Here is a 10,563-nt window from a genome sequence, read left to right on the forward strand (position 1 = left end):
AGCCATGCATCCTAAGTCATGCCTCACCGCATCATAATTTCCCTGCCCCCAGCTATAACTCTTGCCCTGCAGTGCACACTTATCCCTCTCCATCACTAGAGTAAAAGTCACCGAATTGTGGTCACTGTCCCCAAAGTGCTCACCTTCCTCTAATTCTAACACCTGGCCTGGTTCTTTACCCAGAACCAAATCCAGTATGGCCTCACCTCTTGTTGGCCTATCTACATATTGTGTCAGGAAACCCTCCTGCACACATTGGACAAACACCGACCCATCTAACTAACTAGAGCTATAGCTTTCCCAATCAATATCAGGAAAGTTATAGACCCCATAACAACCACCCTATTACTTTCACTCTTCTCCTGAATCATCCTCGCAATCCTTTCGTCTACGTTTCTAGGATTATTAGGAGGCCTGTAAAAAACTCCTAACAGGGTGACCTCACCTTTCCTTTTCTTAACCTCAGCCCAAACTACCTCAAATGGCGAGTCTTCATCCATCGTCTTTTCCACCGCTGTAATACGATCTTTGACAAGCAATGCCACACCTCCCCCTCTTTTATCCCCACTCTGACCCTACTAAAACATTTAAATCCTGGAACCTGCAACAGCCAATCCTGTCCCTGTTCTACCCATGTCTCCGTAATAGCCACAACATCGAAGTCCCAGGTACCAACCCATGCTGCAAGTTCACCTACCTTATTTCGTATACTTCTTGCATTGAAGTATACACAGTTCAAACCACTTTCCTGTTTGAGATTGCTGTTCCTAACCTCCCTACACTCCGGGTCCTGCACCCTAAAGCTACAGTCTAGGTTCCCATGCCCCTTTGTCAAACTCTTCATTAGACAAGCCCTCCAGTCCAGGCAGCTTCCTGGTAAGCCTTCTTTTCACCCTCTCCAAAGCTTCTGTATCATTCCTATTGTAGTGCGACCAGAATTGGACACAATATTCCAAGTGGGGTCTCAACAGGTGAAACTTTATTGCTGGAACAGCACAGCAGGTCAGGCAGCATCCAGGGAACAGGAGATTCGACGTTTCGGGCACAGGCCCTTCTTCCTGAAGAAGGGCCTGTGCCCGAAACGTCGAATCTCCTGTTCCCTGGATGCTGCCTGACCTGCTGTGCTGTTCCAGCAATAAAGTTTCAGCTTTGATCTCCAGCATCTGCAGACCTCACTTTCTCCTCGAGGGTCTCAACAGGGACTTGTAGAGCTGTAGCAAAACCTCGCGGCTCTTAAACATGAACCCCCTGTTAAAGAAAGCCAAAACTCCCTATACTTAACAACCTTATCCACTTGGGTGCCAACTTTAAGGGATCTATATTCTTGAACACTGAGTTCCCTCCACACTGCCAAGAATCCTGTCTCGAATCCTATACTCAGCATTCGAGTTTGACCTTCCAAAATGCATCGCTTCACATTTATCCAGGTTTAACTCCATTTGCCATTTCTCAGCACAGCTCTGCATCCTGTCAATGTCGTGCTGCAGCCTGCAATAGCCATCGATAATATCAATAGCACCTCCAACCTTTGCCGATGACACAAACTTACTAACCAACCCCGCATCCTCCTCATCCAAGACAATTAAAAATAATGAAAACAGCAGAGGCCCAATGAAAGAGCCCGGTGGGACACCACTCAACACTGACCTCCAGACAGAATACCTTCCATCTACAACTACTCTCTGCCTTCTGTCAGCCAACTAATTCTGAATCCAGATAGACAAATCTCCCTGTACCCCATACTTCCTGAGCTTATGAATGAGCCTTCCATGGGGAACCTGATCAAATCCCTTTCTGAAGTCCATACACACCACATCCACTTCTCAAACTTCAATGAAGTGTCTTGTCACCTCCTCAAAGAAGTCAATAAGATTTGTGAGGCATGACCTGCCCCTCTCAAAGCAATGCTGACTGTCTTTAATCTCGCTATGCTTTTCCAAACAGTCATAACGCATATCCCTCAATTCTTTCCAAACCTTTTCTGACCACAGACGTAACACTGACTGATCTGTAATTGCCAGGGATCTCCCTATTACCGTTCATAAATAGGGGAACAACATTTGCCTCCTTCAAATCCTTAACTCCCGTGGGGAGTAAGGAGGCAAAGATCTTCGCCAGCAGTTTAGCAATATCTTTCCTTGCTTCCGAGCTAGCAGCCGAGGAAAAACCTGGTCTGGCCCTGGGGACTTAATCTTAATGCTTTCGAAAATTTCCAGCACATCAATTTCATCCATCTTAGAGTCAGAGATGAACAGCATGGAAAAAGACCCTTCGTTCCAACCTGTCCACGCCGACCAGATATCCCACCTGCCAGCACCCAGCCCATATCCCTCCAAACCCTTCCTATTCATATACCCATCCAAATGCCTCTTAAATGTTACAAGTGTACCAGCCTCCACCACATCCTCTGGCAGCTCATTCCATACACGTACCACCCTCTGCGTGAAAAAGTTGCGCCTTAGATCCCTTTTATATCGTTACTCTCTCACCCTAAACACAGCTGCAACATGACCTCCCAACTCCTGTACTCAATACTCTGACCAATAAACGAAACCTATGCTCTCTAGTCCTGGACTCCACCATCCCAGGGAAAAGGCTTTGTCTGTTTGTCCTATCCACGCCCCTCAATTATGTAAACCTCTATAAGGTCACCCCTCAGCCTCCGACGCTCCAGTGAAAACAGCCCCAGCCTGTTCAGCCTCTTCCTGAAGCTCAGATCCTCCAACCCTGGCAACATGCTTGTAAATCTTTTCTGAACCCTTTCAAGTTTCACAACATCTTTCCGATAGGAAGGAGACCAGAAATGAACGCAATATTCCAACAGTGGCCTAACCAATGTCCTGTACAGCCGCAACATGACCTCCCAACTCCTGTACTCAATACTCTGACCAATAAACGAAAGCATACTAAAGGCCTTCTTCACTATCCTATCTCCCTGTGACTCCACTTTCAAGAAGCTATGAACCTGCACTCCAAGGTCTCTTTGTTCAGCAACACTCCCCAGGACCTTACCATTAATTGTATATGTCCTGCTAAGTTTTGCTTCCCCAAAATGCAGCACCTCGCATTTACCCGAATTAAACTCCATCTGCCACTTCTCAGCCCATTGGCACAGGTCTAGATCCTGTTGTAATCTGAGATAACCCTCTTCGCTGTCCACTACACCTCCAATTTCGGTGTCATCTGCAAACTTACTAACTGTCCCTCTTATTTTCGCATCCAAATCATTTATGTAAATGAAAAATAGTAGAGGACCCAGCACCGATCTTTGTGACACTCCGCTGGTCACAGGCCTCCAGTCTGAAAAACAACCCTCCACCACCAAAGGTCTTCTACATTTGAGCCAGTTCTGTATCCAAATGGCTAGTTCTCCCTTTAATCCAAGAGATCTAAACTTGCTAATCAGTCTCCCATGGGGAACCTTGTCAAATGCCTTACTGAAGTCTATATAGATCACATCTACCGCTCTACCCTCAATCTTCTTTGTTACTTCTTCAGAAAAAAAAACTCAATCAAGTTTGAGAGACATGATTTCCCACACACAAAGCCATGTTAACTATCCCCAATTAGTCCGCCTTTCCAAATACATGTACTCCCTCTCCCTCCGGATTCCCTCCAACAACTTGACCACCACTGAGGTCAGGCTCACGGGTCTATAGTTCCCTGTCTTGTCTTTACTGCCCTTCTTAAACAGTGGCACCACATTTGCCAACCTCCAGTCTTCCGGCACCTCACCTATCGATGACACAAATATCTCAGCAAGAGACCCAGCAATCACTTCTCTAGCTTCCCACAGAGTTCTTGGGTACACCTGATCAGGTCCTGGGTTTTTAATTCACCTTTAACCGTTTCAAGACATCCAGCACATCCTCCTCTGTAATCTGGACATTTTGCAAAATGACACCATCTATTTCCCTACAGTCTATATCTTCCATATCCTTTTCCACAGTAACTACTAATACTAAATATTTTGCATCTCCCCCATTTTCAGTGGCTCAACACAAAGGCCGCCTTGCTGATATTTGACTGGCCCTATTCTCCCCCTATTTACCCTTTTGTCCTTAATATATTTGTAAAAACCCTTTCAATTCTCCTTAATTCTATTTGCCAATGCTATCTCGTGTCCCCGTTTTGCCCTCCTGATTTCCCTCTTAAGTGTACTCCTACTTCCTTTATACTCTAAGGATTCACTCGATCTATCCTGTCTCTACCTGACATATGCTTCCTTCTTTTTCTGAACCAAACCCTCAATTTCTTTAGTCATCCAGCATTCCCTATACCTACCAACCTTCCCTTTCACCATGAAAGAATATACTTTCTCTGGATTCCTGTTTTCTCATTTCTGAAGGCTTCCTATTTTCCAGCCGTCCCTTTACCTGCGAACATCTGCCTCCCATCAGCTTTCGAAAATTCTTGCCTAATACCGTCAAAATTGGCCTTTCTCCAATTTAGAACTTCAACTTTTAGATCTAGTCTATTCTTTTCCATCATGATTTTAAAATGAATAGAATTATGGTCGTTGGCCGCAAAGTGTTCTTCCACTGACACCTCAGTCACCTGCCCTCCCTTATTTCCCAGGAGTAGGTCACGTTTTGCACCTTCTGTAGTAGGTACATCCACATACTGAATCAGAAAAATGTCTTGTACGCACTTAAGAAATTCCTCTCCATCTAAACCTTTAATGCTATGGCAGTCCCAGTCGATGTTTGGAAAGTTAAAATCCCCTACCATAACTACCCTATTATTCTTACAGATAGCTGAGATCTCCTTCAAATTTGTTTCTCAATTTCCCTCTGACTGTGTTAGGGGGTCTATAATACAATCCCAATAAGGTGATCATCGCTTTCTTATTACTCAGGTCCACCCAAATCACGTCCCTGGATGTATTTCCGGGAATATCCTCCCTCAGCACAGCTGTAATGCTGTCCTTTATGAAAAATGCCACTCCCCCTCCCCACTTGCCTCCCTTTCCATTCTTCTTGTAACATTTGTATCCTGGAACATTAAGCTGCCAGGCCTGCCCATCCCTGAGCCATATTTCTGTAATTGCTATGATATCCTAGTCCCATGTTCCTAACCATGCCCTGAGTTCATCTGTCTTCCCTGTTTGACCCCTTGCATTGAAATAAATGCAGTTCAATTTATTAGTCCTACCTTGTCCCTGTCTGTTTGATTCACTTCTGTCCTCAACTGTAGCCGTCTCAGATCGATCTCTTTCCTAACTATCTCCCTGGCCCCAACCCTGCCTTACTGGTTTAAATCCTCCCAAGAAGTTCTAGGAAATTTCCCTTCCAGTATATTAGTCCCCGTCTAATTTAGGTGCAATCCGTCCTTCTTGTACAGGTCACTAATCAGGCAATGGTCATACATTGTCTGTAAAGCAGGATTCTCGGAACAGGATGATGTTCCAGGCAACATCACCATCCTTTCTTGTAGGTTTCATCGGACTGACAGATAGAGTCAGGCAATCAAGGCAACTCCCTAGTTTATAGCCAATATAGTGCTCAGTATTGATGCCAGATCTGGTGGCTGCTATAGTGCTCAGTATTGATGCCAGATCTGGTGGCTGCTAAAGTACTCTGCAGCAGTTATGAGGGAATCAATAAAAGGGAAGCATAGACATGACCATTTCGTCACCAATCTGCCTGCTGCAGATGCACCTGTCCATTTAATATATCAGTAAGAGTGGCCACTCCATAGTCCTTGTGAGGAAGAAGTGCCATCTTCACATGTTGTAGACCTTTCACTATGTTTCGTACTATACTCTGTACTCCATGGTACAGACTTCAAACAGATCGAGGCTTCCACGAGGAGCAGTGGACCATGGCCAGCAGCTGAATCATACTCTTCATGACCCTTACAGTCTGCAACCTCACAGCCACACTACAGTAATCATCAAGCCAGAGATCCACACTAGCAGCCACCAGATCTGGAATACAGAAGGACATGCTGGAAGCAGGACCAGCCAGTCCTAGACATGAGATGATGACCTGAAGAAGCTGTTCAGATACAAAACAGCATCAGCAGCAAGTGATGGACAGGGCTGTTCAATCTCACAATCAATGGTCCAGATCTCTGTGCAGTCCTGCAAAAATAGCCTTAAATGATAGTGGATACTGAAAGAGACCATTGGTGGAGGAGGCTGATCTCCAACAATGAAACCCCCAGTTATGGGGGAGCGCTGTCATCAGGGGAAAAAAAAAATAAAGCTGCTGCATTTATAACAACCTTCAGCTAAGAGGGCCGAGCAAATCATCTATTTAGGCCTTCTTGAGTGGACCTCAGCATCAAAGATGTCAATCTTCAGACAAGTTGATTCACTCCACGCAATGCGAAGAAATGGCGAGAGACACTGGAGACTGTGATGGCTGTGAGCCCTGACAACAATTAACTCCAGAGATTACCTCATCTCTAGCCAAGCTGTTCTGTTCCAGCAGAATACTGACATCTGCCATTAATCTGTTAAATTGCCCAAATACGTCCAGTACATGATAAGCAGGGCTCTTGCATTGCAGCCAGTCACAGACCCATCACTGTACAGTCTGCCACGTAAACATGAAGCAAGGTGTCAGCAATAATGGGATCAATCAATAATACCCTGTTCAATGACATTCAGTCAATGTTATGACCGGACCACTCAGCTTCTGATTCCGTGGCAGGCTTTGTCCAAAAGAGTAGAACTCCAAATGGGAAGTGAGAGCATTTACTCTGAACATCAAGGCACTATTTAACAGTGTGTGACAATGGCAGCCCAAGTAAAATTATAGTTAATCTGAATCTGGGGGAAACTCTCTGCTGGTTGGAGTGATCACCAGCAAAAAAAAAGATTGTTGTTCGTGTCAGTAATTCGACACCAAAGCAGCTCGGCAGTCATTCCTCAGGAAAGAGAGTGTCCAAAGCTCAACCATCTTCAGCTGCTGCAATGATCTTCTCTCCTTCATAAGGTCAGACCCGGGAATATTCACTAATTTTACCATTCCCCAGATACTGAAATGTGTTCAAATGGAACAAGACGTGGGAAATTTACCGGCTTAGTCTGACAAATGGCAAAGAATATTCTACTGGCAGAGTTGCATTTGCTCCATGGAGACGGTGTTCATCCTTTGACAGACAGCAGAACAATGCTGTAGTGTCCTGCATACATGATTTAGCAGAGTGGAGGCCAATAACAAATCAACCAAGTATTGCAGGAGGGTGTTGTTGCATGGCAGGTGTAAAGTAGAGAAGATACTGCAGCAGCATAGACTGTGAGGCTCTCCATGTATTCGTGGGGAAGCCTGGTCCGTGTGTACTGACAGCTACCATATGTAAAATTGAAAAGTTTCTGGCTCTCGGGGACAATTTGATGGAGAAAATGGCTGAGTAGATGTCAATTACAGAAAAGCAGGTGATGGAAGCAGGGATACTAGTGAGTAGGGCATTAGTGTTAGGGACCACTGGGGAGCAGGGAATCACAATTGCTTTTACAGCCCTCAGATTCTGGACAAAACACTATTTTCCTGGCCTTCTGGGTTTTAGGATGTGTAGGATGGGTGCATTACAGGGACTGGTTGTTGGAACTAGGACACCCTGCTGTCGGGAGTCAATCACCAGCTAGATCCCTTCTACTGCTGCAGGCGACAGTGGGCATTGCTGTACAGACAGCAGAATGGCACCCTGTTTGAGTGTGACTGTGTGTGGAGGGGCGGACAGCACTTGGCCTGCATGGTTGGGGTGCTGCACCCAAAGTGATGCTGGAAGATCACCTATAAACAGAGGGTTTTCATGGTAAAAGTGGCCTACAGTGTTGCAGGAGCCAACAAGTTGAGGAAACTCCACTGGAGGGGCGGGGGCCTGACTGAGGGGCATGAAGTGGAGGGGTGCACCATCATAAGGGGCACCATCATAAGGTGTAAATCTTGTGGAGCTATAGGCTGTTGACAATTAAGAGAATATGTGGGACTGCCATCGGGCCTGTGGGTAATCGGGTTGGTGGAGGGGCCTGGGTGGTAACCAGCAGCATTTAACCCAGCGTCCTGTTTTGCCACAGTTCTAACACTGTCCTTTTGGAAATCCTATAGATCTCTGTACTGGCCTGGCTGTATCCCTAGGGCAGTGCAGTTGTGAGATTTGGGGGAATGACCTCGTCTGTCTTGGTATGGTGAACAACCCATTTCTGTCCAAGTTAGTGAATGTAGTCGAGGTGTCCCCCAGATTGTTGTTTGCCAAATCAGATTATGTAGTTTATATGCATGCACATATGTAGGGAGCATGCAGTTTAGTAGGGTCTGTACAGCCTGCTTCTCGTTTTCAGTTAATTGAATGCCTGGCGAGGAGTCCCAGACCTCCCTAAAGCAGACAATGAAGTCTGGCAAAGGCACATCTGCTCTCTGCAGATACCAAGGAACAGCGCCAAAGTCTGTGTGCTGTCTTGCACTGGCTTTTTCCCCCCCTCCTTCACAGTGCTGTCCATCCATCTCTCCTAGTCTGCAGCAGTTTCCCAGTGTTGAGTAGGGAAGTTAATGGTAGGGCGAATGGTCACCCAGTGGGTCCCATAAGCGAGCTGTAACAGGGTCTGCACATCCTGGGGTAGATAGTGTAGATGGTGGAAATTTGGAGTAGCCAATTGTAGAATACAAGCGGTCTGAGCATCTTGTAACATGGCCCAGAAATCTGCGTGGGTCCAAGGCGTATCAAGAGGAGTAGAGCCAATCATAATGCATGGAAGCTGGCATTCAGTACCCTGGTTTTTGAGGGGAACAGCAGCCGCGGTATGTGTGAGCCTGATGTTATTATCTGGGTTGGTCAGTGGTAATGGTTCAGGCTGCGCGGTAGCTGCTGTGAGCTTCTCGTGGGCTGTGCAGTAACAAAGGCAGTCACTTCATTTAGCAGCGGGTCTGACTCTGGGGCTGGTAGGGGAAGTTTCTGCGGGGGGTTAGGACGGCACGAGTGCTGCGGGGCACGGGATGGGGGATCGAGCTGTATCGGGGGTGGTAGGGGTCTCTGCCATTGGGGTTTTGTTGCAATGGTCTTTTACCTTCGGGGGCTGTTGGTGTTTGGCAATGTCCCAAAACTTTGCAGACACTGCAGCAAGCATGCAGTGTCCCATGAGGGATCCTTGTGCCACCACCTCCCCCCACCCCCACCCCCACCATGATGGTGGTGGTCCAAGAATCAATTTTATCAAATTTAAAGGACCACGGCCAATTCCCTTTAATATGGCCAATTCCCTTGTGACCAGGTGTAAAGGTCCCCTGTGAAGGGAATAAGGTAACGGCTGTCCCCTGTCTCTTTTAGCACAGTGTCTGACGGTGACCCAGGTATAACGAAAGGATCTCCTACCTTATTCTTGAAATTAACGCATTTACCATGTATTCTTGTTCATTTTCGGCTCTGGGCAATTCTCACCACGTGGTTAGCATTGCCCAGCTCATATAGTTGGCATCGCCTGGCGCCGTGGACGTCCTGGGTTGATTTATAAGCGCTGTGCTTCGGCTTCTGAGGAAAAACTAGTGAGAGCGCTCACAGAACACACAGGAAGTGACTGATTGACAGCTTAGGCAATAAAAGGTAATCGAGTGTGTAACCGCTTACCACAAAGTAAACAAACACTTAAGCGTTGAACAGCTAGGGGTGGGACGCCTGAAATTGACAAGACGAGCCCTCAGCGACTGCAGAACAAGCAGATACACCCAAAGCAAACACTTAAAAACCACAGGACAGAGCAACATAAATGGGCCCCTAGTCAATTTCCTCCGAGCTGAGGATCTATCAATATTAAAGCGAAAATTTGATCAGCGATCTCTCCTTCTATCTTGCCATACTTTCTCTGCCCTAACCGATCAGGATCGTGATACGAGTCCTGGTTTAAATTTCACACAGAGAGCGGCGCGAGCTGGGCGGAAGTGAGGTTGGAGCGCAGAGCTAGTCGTGAAGGTAAGTGATTGATATTTGAGTGGGTGTGTTATTCGAGGATTATTCGAGAGGCTGAGAGGGTGATAGATAGAAGCTGCAGGGATATAGTTACGCCAGAGAACAGAGGTAGCTGGGTAACAGTTAGAGGTGGGAGGGGAGGAAGCAGGCAGTGCAGGGATCCCCTGTGGTCATTCCCCTAAACAATAAGTATACCGCTTTGGATACTGTTAGGGGTGACGGCCTAGCAGGGGTAAGCTGCAGTGACCGGGTCTCTGGCAAGAGGTTCGGCTCTGAGGCCCAGAAGGGAAAGGGGGAGAGGAGGAGAGCGCTAGTTATAGGGGACTCTCTAGTTAGAGGGACGGACAGGCGATTCTGTGGACATAGGCGAGACTCTCGGATGGTTTGTTGCCTCCCTGGTGCCAGGGTCCGAGACGTCTCAGACCGTGTCTTCAGAATCCTTAAGGGGGAGGGTGTGCAGCCAGAAGTCGTGGTGCACATTGGCACCAACGACATAGGTAGGAAGAGGGGTGGGGAGGTCATTCAAGAGCTCAAGGAGTTAGGCTGGAAGCTAAAAGCTAGGACAGACAGAGTCGTCATCTCTGGGTTGTTGCCGGTGCCACGTGACAGTGAGGCAAAAAATAGGGAGAGAGTGCAGTTGAACACATGGCT

At 46.9% G+C, this 10,563-nt stretch overlaps 2 long non-coding RNA genes across 2 annotated transcripts in view; one reads left to right on the top strand and one right to left on the bottom strand.

Annotated features, from left to right (window-relative positions):
* The window catches only part of LOC122563350, a 17,744-nt gene extending 8,102 nt beyond the window's left edge, over nt 1-9,642 (bottom strand). Inside the window, exons 1-2 of the long non-coding RNA XR_006315563.1 lie at nt 9,574-9,642; nt 9,322-9,477 (exon numbers count right to left, since the gene is read on the bottom strand). This is a non-coding gene — a long non-coding RNA (uncharacterized LOC122563350). The remainder of the gene's footprint in view (nt 1-9,321; nt 9,478-9,573) is intronic.
* Nucleotides 9,643-9,748: 106 nt separating this feature from the next.
* The window catches only part of LOC122563351, a 15,051-nt gene continuing 14,236 nt past the window's right edge, over nt 9,749-10,563 (top strand). The window contains exon 1 of the long non-coding RNA XR_006315564.1: nt 9,749-9,915. This is a non-coding gene — a long non-coding RNA (uncharacterized LOC122563351). The remainder of the gene's footprint in view (nt 9,916-10,563) is intronic.

Source organism: Chiloscyllium plagiosum, chromosome 26, assembly GCF_004010195.1.
Source record: "Chiloscyllium plagiosum isolate BGI_BamShark_2017 chromosome 26, ASM401019v2, whole genome shotgun sequence".
Lineage (NCBI taxonomy): Eukaryota > Metazoa > Chordata > Chondrichthyes > Orectolobiformes > Hemiscylliidae > Chiloscyllium > Chiloscyllium plagiosum.